Raw genomic sequence first — 12,691 nt, forward strand, 5'->3', positions numbered from 1 at the left:
AACGTTAATGTGTTTTAGAGCTGTCCCGTTTCACGGGTCTTGGTTTAATTTTAACTGTTTTGAACTGTTCCAGTGGGGCTCTAATTTATATAGGAGGTTTCTTAAGTTCAAGGTTGAAGACCTTTGCGCCTGATTATTCAGGGTTGAAAATGTTGTGAAACTGATGTCATTGCATTTTACTTGGCTGAGAGAGTTGTTTGCTTCTGGAAAGTTAAATTAAATGCACGTGCTGTAAATTGTTACTATTTAATATTAATAAGGCTGATTATTCATTGTCTTAAAATTTCTCTGAAATTGAGCTTAACATGTTTGAAATGGTTTAAAGAACTTGGTGCTAAAAATTTTACTTGGAGGTTCGCTTCATCGATTCACGAGTTTTGATTATTGATTGTGCTGATTATTCATCGTATTAAAATATCTGCAAAATTGAATTCAAGAAGTTTGTAGTTGTGTAAGGACTTTTGTGCTAAAAATTAAATATAGCGGGCCACTCCACATGTTCTCGCAGTTTAATTGTTCTTCGGGCTGATTATTCATTTTTACAATATATATAACTGAATTTTACAAATTTTGAGTAACATAAAGAACTTCTCGTTGAAAATTTAACCGGAAAGCCCGTTTCATGGGGTCCTTAGTTTATATTACCAAGGCTTATTGTATGTTTTGTATGTTGTAAAATATAAGATTCTTTGAATAAATCATGTATACCTTGAGCAATTGAAAACGGTGAAAGATGTTGCAGATAAAGCTGAATTTGGGGTCCAGTCCTTGCACCTTTGCTTTCCAAAAATTTGTTTAAGGGCTGGTGAGCCGTTTCACGGGTCTATTCCAAGTAGACCGTCTCCTATTGTTATTCTTGAACAGAGTATTCAATTTTTCCATGTGAAATTTATTGCAAATCTAAATTTGTTTCTCTCTTCTCTCATTCCTTCCTGTAAGTCCCAATTCTCCCGTACCTCTTTCTTCTGTTCCTTTTTCTCCTACAACAGCATTCCAGCCACCCACGATTATTACATTTTCACCTTCCTTTACATGCTCAATTACCCGTTCAATATCCTCATATACTTCCCCTATGTCTTTATCTTCTGTTGGCGACTTCGGCACTTATGCCTGAACTATCGTTGTCGGCGATGGTTTGCTGTCTCATCTGATGAGAACAACCTGCCACTGATCTGTTCACATTATCTCACTCTCTGCCCTACTTTCCTGTTCACAACAATCCTACTCAAGTTACCATTTTTTCCTACTGTTGATATTTTTACACTATATTCGTCTGACCACAAATCCTTATCAGTTTTCATTTCACTTCTCTCACTCTCGCTTCCCTACTACTTCGAGACTTCTGACATTCGATTTTCTGATTTAAAGAATGTTAACCCACCGATGGTTATTCCATATTTTCCTCATGGTCACATATATCGTTATTACACACCTTTTAATCAGAGTACTCGTTTATTGTTACCTGCTGGGTCTTGTACATATTGTGTATCAGCTATCTCTCCATATAAATTACAAATATTCACACTAACATTCCAGTAGATGAAACCATGCTGTGTACCGAAGTCTATGTCAGTAAGTACAAGATATTGAATTCTGACTAAATTATAACACGTTTGGGAAGTACTCTTAAGCGTAATTACTCAGATTCAGCGGTCAACTACAGCAGAAAAATGAAAGCGTCGCTGGGTTTCTAGCTGGCGTTTTCATTAAATCTTTTGAGACCGGTTTCTTTAAATATTACCCCAATCTGCCTAACAACAACTCATTATGTAGACAGCACGTCGATGTACGTTCATCATATTCAAAGGTGATATGACAACGTCATTTCTCTTAGTGATTCCCTGAAACCATATGAATCTGAAAATCAGTGCCATGAGCTTAGTTTTCTCGACCTCAATTTGCGTCTGGTAGATGAGAAAATTAACTTTTATGTCTACAGGAAACCTACCGCAAAGGATAATGTAGTTCATGGTTTTTTCCTATCTTATCTTTAGGCACAAATTGGCATTTTTTCGTGCTATGACTGACCATGCGATTGAGGTTCCTCTAACCCCATTTGCTATTTTCAACAAACTTAATGGTCTGAAGTACGTTACTGTGAACAAACGAAATCAGGCTACTCTTGAAAACATAATAAATAAATAAATGAATGATCATTAACTAGTGCATAAACTATAAATTTTGAATTCTTTTGAATAAAATATGGAGTAATAAAATTTACGATGGTTTTGTGACAATGTAGCATTTTCCCATATCTATGGTTGTAGGATTATTAAACGTGGAATCACTCTAAAGAAATATTTTATAATTCCTTTCCTTTGTGATATTTCATATTGGATTGATAAGTCGTTTAGAAAACACGTTCTCAGCGTGACATTTACCACTAATAATGTCTGTAAGCTGCTTTTTATACACAATGAGATGTCTACAACTGACGAATATGTCAGACCTGGGATGTATAAAGTTCAGTGCAATCTCAGACTTACAACTGCCTGATATCTCAGATCTGGGATGTATCAAGTTCAATGCAATTTCAGGTCTGGGATGTATAAAGTAGAATGCAGTAGATGTCCGTATTTTATAAATGACAGATAAGGAATGCATTCAAGACCCAGTACTGTGAGCATTTGCGCAACAAATGAAGTGAAAATTCATAGTCAACTCCTGCAGAACCTCTCAAAACTGTAAAACAATCTTTCGTTACTATGAAAACTTTGGATATAGTTGACAAAGACTGAAAAATGAATATGTTAGAAGAGCTTGAAATATGTGAACATTCTCCGTTAACTATATGGATTGATTGTACGATCAGCTCGCGCTGAAGAATGCATTGTTTTTTGATAGTATACCATCTCTTTTAAATGAAACAAATTAACCTATTTTATGTCGAATTAATACTGTAATAGCTAACTTTAAGAACTGGCTTATGCACATATTTTTAAATAACTATTTCTGGTCTTTCCTTACTGCCTCAGTTCAAGATGTGCTTGTGGCTGTTAATGTAACATGGAGGAGTTGAACTGTCACTTGCTCATTTGCTAAAATGATTACATTAAGCAAATGTTATAACACTATACTGGCTTTCAAGTAGTTGTATACTGGGTTTTAATCAGTATTTATATGAGTTACAGACAAGTCCTCTGCACACGAAGTCAACATGTAAAGAAGCTCTGTGACACGTTACACGCTACCGGGTCGGCACCGTAACTTGCGTGCAGCTGGCTTACCTTGCGTTTCCGCAGACTCACCCCCAACAGCTGGTCTCGTCCACAGTAGACTGTAAGGTTCAATGAACTGAGGCTACTCCATCGGTTTATAGCACCACTGTCAACTGTTAATGCAACAGAATTTTTCACGTGCCTTTTACTAGCTCCTTTAACATTTTATTTTATTTTGGTACTGGACTGGTTGTTGAGCATTTAAGCCAGTCTTTAATTTTATTTTTGCATGCATATGTAAAATATTTTACATGATTTTATAAGGTTCACTGAATGTTAACACTCCTACTTTGTATACTAGCATTAACACGCTATAGATGCCAGTCCTCCTACATTTTATATATGAGTGATCAATTCACTTCAAGTTATCAGTCTGGTGATTGCTATTCCTCAGATATCTTATATTTTATCTGTGACGTGGCCGCCTGTTGGTAGCTACTCATCGCACATGTTATGTACTTTTAACGATTTTATACTGTTCATTGTTTCTGTGACGAAGTTATGTAGGTGTTCTGATGCTCAGCTATTGTTCATTGCTTTAACAAAGCTGATACACATTTTTGTTGCTCAAGCAGTGTACCTTATTTTCGACGAGCTTTTTGTGTTTTTCACTGATTCTTTGCAAAATCCCTTTATCGTCTGATCCTTATTTGACGTAGTCTTATCTATGATTGAAGCCTGTATCAAACTTCTCAAGATAAAAGATTAATCTGCTAAAACCAGTAAAGTGAATACAATAAACTTTTTCTGCGGCTGACAAAATGATTTATGCTTCGCTGAAAAGAATGCTGTGATTGTGTACTGGTGTGTACTGTACTGCCTTCCTTACGGTCCATGTAGTAGTTAGTTATGTGGAGTTGTCTTCTGGAGCTAGTCTGGCATTTGATCAAATTTGATAGTAATGGATTGTAGGTAGCACAGTGAATTGTTTGTTTGTCTTATGTATTCGGTGTGTGCGCTTGTAAAGTTAATCAAGGGCTTAAACAAGTTGTTATTTTTAGCTGGAGGCCACTTGTGTAGTTTATGTGACCCAAGCAAGATTATTTTATCTAAGCAATACATGAAAGTGTCTTATAGTAAGTTTTTTATGTATGTTGCTATTGTAGATTGTAGATAAGAATTATTATTTTTTCCTGCCTAAAATAATGTTTAATTTTCGTTATCAGCAGTTTTCCGAATTCATGATTTGTGTTACTGATCTTTACGGTATTAATTTTCTTATGTAGTCGTATGGTGTAATCTGTTATTTAGTGAAGAAGATATTTATTATAAAGCCACGTTGGTCCATCTCCCATCCAAATTTGACTCTAACCAAATCCTGCAGAGCAATTTGGTTAGCACTGAGTAAGTGGCAAGGTAGGCTGTTGCTGTTAGACTTAGTTATTAGTGATCAGTCGTCTGCATCATCCTTGCAGGCTAATAATAGGAATTTGAATGTGGTGCAGGGGGAAGGTGTTAGAAGCACTAGAATGGGAAAGGAGAAAGTGGAGAACACAATTCGCTAGGTTACCACATCCGATAGCGAGCATAATGAATAACTGTGAGTTTTTCATAGATCCAGTACGAAAAATCGTGAAATGACTATACTATTGGCCGTCATTATGTCAGCAGAAGCAAGTGTTGGGTTGAGTGATGTGCATATCTTACTACTATTGTATCCACATGGCAGAAATAGACTAGTACGAGGAACAATAAATACCGTATTTTGAGAGGGAACGATGGCAGGCTTGCAGCAACGATTGTTTAGGACTAGAGCAGTGAGAAAGTTACTCAGTTCGCATTATGGATGTGAGCAGTGTTTAAGAGAACCATATGGCATAAATTGAGTACAAACAGATGCTCGTGCATTTTTGTCTTCCAGGTGCTGACGCAGAAGGTGGAGCCAGTATACTGGAAGAAATCAAACCTACAGATCGGTTTTACATTATGTTTGTCCAGCCCCTTCAAACGATTATGGACTTACATGAATTGGCATCCGAGACTGAAGGTTCCAGATGAGTTACCCAAGAGAAGGGTGGGGGGTGGGGGGGGGGGAGAAAGGGAGAACCATCAGATTAGGACGGGAACGTTTGACGGAACCAAGGGCTAAGGTCGAATGGATGTTTCCTCTATGAAGCTATAGGCCACGTTAGTTGGTATTAGAGCTACGCTTGCACATCGGTGTCATAAAACCCGATTCATATGTTGTGAGATTAACTATGAGCTCTTGTGTGCCCTTCTAGATACCGATAGTTCAGTGACAGCGTTGTACCCAACAGGCGAATATGTCAGGGTGCGATGTCTTATGTCATTGCTAATTCGCGTAAGCTGGGCTGGGTGTATGTGAATCTGAGGATTCGTGAGTTTACATGGATAATTAAGTTGTAGTGGAGGCAACTTCCACCGATTTCATCTTGCGATCTGATGTAATCAGGAGGAAACTATGAGGTTCCTAAAGCCACGCTACGTCAAAAGAAAGGTGGGTGTCATATAGTTGAAGTAGATCACTTAATGACGAGTCGTCGAGAACGGGTAAGTGATGTCTAGAATAAAAAGCAGGAGCTTACCGACCTGACCGAGTATCAGATTGAGTTGAGCGATACGATGCAGTGAGTCGACCACCATATCATTTTTCGCCACACCAAATGAAGGAATTAAATGGACTAATGGAGAAGATGTTAGAGCAAGAGGCCATTCAACTGTTTGTTACCATACTCTGTCCCTATGTTTTTAGCGCTGAAAACATTAGACAAATATAGACTGGTAGTAGATAATACAGGGTGCGCATAAAGTCTTTCCCTGATTACAAAAATTTATTTCTAAGGACCTATGCTAGATACGGCTGTGTGGTTTGTTGCAAACGTTAGCTTAATCCAGGAAGTTACCATGAGTTAAGCTACCACTTGCAACACACCGCAAAGCTGGTTCCAGAATAGTTAGAAATGAATTTTTGTAATCAGGGAAACACTTTATGTTCACCCTGTAGTGAACTGAATAAGAAAGTAGTCCTCTGGTCCATACCGCTACCAGATTCGCTCACATGTTTTGGGTGGTCTATAGGTATCCAGGTGTTAACAACCTTAGACCTCTACCAGGTCACGTTACATGAGGGATCCAAGCATCTGACAGTGCTCGCCACTGACTGGAACCCTGTAGAATTTTTCGGATACCCTTTGCTCTCTCAACATGTGAGGCAGTCTTATCTCAACTGTTAGATATTCTGTCTTCTGGCATGAAGTTAAAGTTTGGGTTTCATTACCAAGACAATTTAGTGATTTATAGTAAGATTGGGAAGATCACCTTGAGCTTTTACGGCAAGTATCAACCTTAGAAAGGTAGGGTTAGCAGTTAAGGCAGGAATATAACGGCTGAGTTTCGGGAAATGAACGGATTGTGCTGGAGTGCACCAAGACATTTACTTAGAAATTTCCTTTCCCAAGGAATGCGAAAGAGATAGCGACGTTGGTGAGCACGGTGAATTTCTCTAAGCAATTTGTCCTGAAACTTGGTCAGAGCTATGAATGAGATGCGAAAGAAAGGGTGCCAGTTTGATGGGGAGACTCACGACAGGCAGCATCTGAAGAATTGAAGGAGGCTCCAGCTAATGCTCCCCCAATTAGTAATACTGGACTTCGAATGAGAATTTATTGTTCAGGCTGATGCTTCCTTGGTAGAAGTGGTAGCGGTGTTCCTCCATACTACCCGAAGGGGAGACGGCCAGTCTCGCATGCATCAAAGGGATTAAGGGATTGCTGCTGTTAGAAATGATGTATTCGCTCTATGAGCTTAAGGATCAGGCAGTTTTGTTCACATTAGAGAGCTCAGGTTGTACCTAGAGCACAAATAATTTCAGTTGGAAACTAACTCTCGCTCGCCAGACTTGACCCCTCTGGATTTTTTCTTGTGGGTATTCGTGAAACACATTGTATATAAAGAAGTTCCAACTACACCTGAAGATATGCGAGAGAGAATTGTTAGAGCATGTGCTTCGATAAATGCCGATGTGATAAGGAATACCACTCAGTCCATGATAAGAAGATTGCAGCACTGCATTGATACCAATGGTCATCAATTTGAACGCCTTCTGTAAATGGACGTTCTTACCACCTTTGTGACCTTCGTTGACCTTCAAAGATCTTACTGTTACAGATCACTGGATTCGCCTCGATAGCCGCACTCAGAAAATAAGTACCAAAGTACAGCATCCCACTTAAAGAAACATAGTTGACCTTCATTTCTCTGAAGCGATCCCACCTAGGAACAAAAGACCAACGTCATATTATGGTCCCCGTTGTCCCATGCAACTTTTGTCCCACAAACGTTTCAGCTCCTGTCACACTTTCGGAGTTATTCAAGATGGCAATAGTTAGTGATTCACCCTGTATATCTAGGTGTACGGGAAGCGTCTTTGACTAGTAATCAAAGCATCCTCAGTCCCGGTTTTCGAAACCCAAATCTGCTTAAATTCTGAATAAAAATCATCAGCGGTGGTGGCAGAAGACTTCCAGCATAACAAGTCACCTTCATTGTGCCAGTGCAGTTATCAAAGAGGGAGGAGGAGCAGACAGATTTTCAGGGCTCTCTCTTGTCCTTGGGGTGGAAAGCTGCCCCTAAAAGGCGGAAGAATCAGCAATAATCAATGGCATGAGGATGCAGAAGGTAATGCAGACCACTGCATTAAGGACACATATTGTGTGTGTACAGTACATGTGGCTTGTAATTGAAAAAGTGTCATGATGATCTATCTATTGGCCAAAAAATTCCAGACTAGTCCCCATTCGAATATCCAGGGGGGGGGGGGGGAGGGAATGCCAAGGGGGAGGTGAACATAAAAAATAGATTCAATAACCAACGAAAAGGTACCTTTCTACGAGTAATGGCGTGGAATGTCAGAAGTTTGAACGTGATAGGGGAGCTAGAAAATTGAAAAGGGATTTGCTAAGGCTCACTCTAGACACAGCGGGGATGAGTGACGTGAAATGGAAAAAAGACAAGGGTTTACGGTCAAATGAGTGTAAGGCAATATCAACGGCAGCACAAAATTGTATGACAGGAGTATGATTCGTTATGAATGGCAAGGCAGGATAGAGAGTGAATTACTGTGAACAGTTTAGTGATAGGTTTATACTCATCATAATCTGCAGAAAATCAACGCCGACAAAGATAGTTCAGGCATACATGCCGACGTCGCAAGCTAGAGATCAAGTTATAGTGAGAGTATATGAGCGTAGTGGAAGGATAATTCAGTACGTAAAGGCAGAAAGTATAATAGTCAGGAGGAACTAGAATGCGAGTGTAGGGGAGGAGTAGAAGAAAGGGCTACGGGAGAATATGGGCTTGGTACCAAGAATGAGTGAGGACAAAGATTAACTGAGTTCTGCAATGAACTTCAGCTAATGACACCGAATACTGTTTAAGAACCACAACAGGAAGAGGTATGCTCGGAGTAGGTCAGGTTATATGGTAACATTTCAGTTAGATTACACCATGGTCAGGCAGAGATTCCGAAGTCAGATACCGGATTGTAGGCAGTACCCAGGAGTAGATATCGACTTAGGTTACAATTTAGTAATGATAACGAGTAAGTTGAAGTTTAAGAGACTAATTATTAAGAAGTAGTGCTCAAAGAAATGGGATACGGAAATACCAAGGAATTAAAGAGGTACGCCTGAAGTTTTCCGAGGCTATAGATACTGCGGTAATGAATGGTTCACTAGTCAGTTCATTTGAAGAAGAAAGGAAATCTCTAAAAGAAGTTGTCAAGAAAAACCTAGTTTCAAGGAAGATAACTGCGAAGAAACCATGAGTAACAGAAGAAATACTTCCGTGACAAATAAATAAAAACACCTACAGCCGTCCTTATGATTTTATATTATTTTGTCGCTACCAGTTTCAGCGCTTCAGTGCGTCATCTTCAGGCTGTTTTTGATGCGATACAGGTTGATGTGATCCCCATGCATAACACGCCAAGCTGAAAACTTACGCGTCAGCACTCCAACCACCAACTGCCAACATTTTATTTATATGTCACGATAGTAAACGGCCGTCGTCCCAGAGACCTCCTGCTGAAAGGATGGACATACAAAAGAAGAAATACTTGGTTGATAGACGAAATTACAAAATTGTAAAGGTACATTCAGAAATACAGAAATACACTCCTGGAAATTGAAATAAGAACACCGTGAATTCATTGTCCCAGGAAGGGGAAACTTTATTGACACATTCCTGGGGTCAGATACATCACATGATCACACTGACAGAACCACAGGCACATAGACACAGGCAACAGAGCATGCACAATGTCGGCACTAGTACAGTGTATATCCACCTTTCGCAGCAATGCAGGCTGCTATTCTCCCATGGAGACGATCGTAGAGATGCTGGATGTAGTCCTGTGGAACGGCTTGCCATGCCATTTCCACCTGGCGCCTCAGTTGGACCAGCGTTCGTGCTGGACGTGCAGACCGCGTGAGACGACGCTTCATCCAGTCCCAAACATGCTCAATGGGGGACAGATCCGGAGATCTTGCTGGCCAGGGTAGTTGACTTACACCTTCTAGAGCACGTTGGGTGGCACGGGATACATGCGGACGTGCATTGTCCTGTTGGAACAGCAAGTTCCTTTGCCGGTCTAGGAATGGTAGAACGATGGGTTCGATGACGGTTTGGATGTACCGTGCACTATTCAGTGTCCCCTCGACGATCACCAGTGGTGTACGGCCAGTGTAGGAGATCGCTCCCCACACCATGATGCCGGGTGTTGGCCCTGTGTGCCTCGGTCGTATGCAGTCCTGATTGTGGCGCTCACCTGCACGGCGCCAAACACGCATACGACCATCATTGGCACCAAGGCAGAAGCGACTCTCATCGCTGAAGACGACACGTCTCTATTCGTCCCTCCATTCACGCCTGTCGCGACACCACTGGAGGCGGGCTGCACGATGTTGGGGCGTGAGCGGAAGACGGCCTAACGGTGTGCGGGACCGTAGCCCAGCTTCATGGAGACGGTTGCGAATGGTCCTCGCCGATACCCCAGGAGCAACAGTGTCCCTAATTTGCTGGGAAGTGGCGGTGCGGTCCCCTACGGCACTGCGTAGGATCCTACGGTCTTGGCATGCATCCATGCGTCGCTGCGGTCCGGTCCCAGGTCGACGGGCACGTGCACCTTCCGCCGACCACTGGCGACAACATCGATGTACTGTGGAGACCTCACGCCCCACGTGTTGAGCAATTCGGCGGTACGTCCACCCGGCCTCCTGCATGCCCACTATACGCCCTCGCTCAAAGTCCGTCAACTGCACATACGGTTCACGTCCACGCTGTCGCGGCATCCTACCAGTGTTAAAGACTGCGATGGAGCTCCGTATGCCACGGCAAACTGGCTGACACTGACGGCGGCGGTGCACAAATGCTGCGCAGCTAGCGCCATTCGACGGCCAACACCGCGGTTCCTGGTGTGTCCGCTGTGCCGTGCATGTGATCATTGCTTGTACAGCCCTCTCGCAGTGTCCGGAGCAAGTATGGTGGGTCTGACACACCGGTGTCAATGTGTTCTTTTTTCCATTTCCAGGAGAGTACAAGTCACTTAGGAATGAAATAAAGAGGAAGCTCAGGCAGCCAAAGCGAAATGGCTACATGAAAAATGTGAAGAAATCGAGAAAGAAATGATTTTTGAAAGGACTGACTCCGCATTTAGAAAAGTCAAAACAACCTTCCTTGCAGAAGCAAGGGCGGTACATTAATTGTGCAATGGGAATTCCACTGCTAAATGCAGAGGAGAGAGCAGATAGGTGGAAACGGTACACTGAAGGCCTTTATGAGGGGAATGGACTTGTCTGCTAACATGATAGAAGAAGAAACATGTGTCGATAGGGAAGAGATAGGGGATCCAGTATTAGAGCCAGAATTTAAAAGAACTTTGGAAGACCTAAGCTCAAATAACGCAGATGAGATAGAAAACATCCCATCGGTATTTCTGAAATTATTGGGGGAAGTAGCAACAAAACAACTATTCCCATTGGTGAGCGGAAAGTACGATACTGGTGATATACCATCAAACTTTCGAGAAAACATCATCCACATAATTGCGAAGGTTGCAAGGACCGACAAGTGGGAGAACTATCGTACATTCAGCATTGGCTGCTCATACATCCAGGTGGCTGACATGATTAATGTACAAAAGAATGGAAGAGAGAACTGAAGATCTGTCAGATGACGATCAGTTTTATTTCAGGAAAGGTAAAGGCACCAGAGAGCAGCTCTTATGATGCAGTTGATAAGGGAAGCAAGACTATAGAAAAATCGATACATGTTCATAGGAAAGCGTTCGACAATGTCAAAGAGAGGAAAATGTAGAAATTCTAAGAAAAATAATTAGCATTGGAAAGAGGGTTATTTCTGGCCAAGAGACGTCTACTAGTATCAAAAATAAGCCTTAATGAGGAATAAATTTCTGAGGCTGTATGTTTGGTGCACAGCATTGTATGGTAGTGAAACATGACAGTGGGAAAACCAGAACAGAAGAGCGTGGAAACAGTTGAGATGTGATTTTACACAAGAATGATGAAAATAAGGTGTGGTTGATAAGGTAAGGTATGATAAGGTATTCCACAGAATCGGCGAGAAAAGGAATAAATGAGAAACACTAAAAAGAAGAAGGGGCAGGTTGATAGGACATCTGTTAAGACATCAGGGTAAAACTTCCGTTGTACTGGAGGGGGCTGTAGAGGGTAAAAACTGTAGAGGAAGATAGAGATTGGAATACATCCAGCAAATAATTGAGGGTGTAGGTTGCAAGTGCTTTTCTGACATGAAAAGGTTGGCATAGTATTAAAATACCTGGCAGGCAGTATCAAAACAATTAGAAGACTGATGATATATTTTCCCACTCAAGTCAGCATATGATCAAAAGGATGTATAGTCATGCGGCTGGCTACTTGTACGGTACTGCCTTATTGCCTTGTTTGCTCCTTTCTGTTTTCGTATTACAGGTATGTTCTCCACGGCATGGGGAGGGAGAGGGGAGGGAGGAGAGTGAAGGGAGGAGATAATGTTGTGTATTGTGGCACATTACACTTCCGGCGGCCGGTGCCACGTTTTCTGTTAGTTTGTGGTGGCGTGCTCTGCGAGAGGGGCACAAGCTGTGACCGGGAACCGAGGTGAGCGCCCCTTTGGTTGTCTTTGGAGTAGAGATGGGGGATCCGCTCTTGAACTAATGCATAGAGTTGCATCTTTCAAAGGAGTGAACAATCAGTGATTCAGAAAAAAAGAACGGTAGCTCCAAACGTTTCCCACGGCAGAGAGAGAGAGAGAGAGAGAGAGAGACGGAGCATATCAGCAGTGCCTCTGCTGGTCAGAGCACAGTGCATGCCACACAACACAGCCAGCGCCGGCCTCTGCCCTGCTTCTACCTTGGCTGCCTGCATTGTGCAGTGCCCCATTGGATTTTGTGTTTCACTTATGCCGTGCCGTCTCTGTGCGTCGTCTGCCGCCTG

This window comes from Schistocerca cancellata, chromosome 3, assembly GCF_023864275.1.
Source record: "Schistocerca cancellata isolate TAMUIC-IGC-003103 chromosome 3, iqSchCanc2.1, whole genome shotgun sequence".
NCBI classification, from domain to species: Eukaryota; Metazoa; Arthropoda; class Insecta; order Orthoptera; family Acrididae; genus Schistocerca; species Schistocerca cancellata.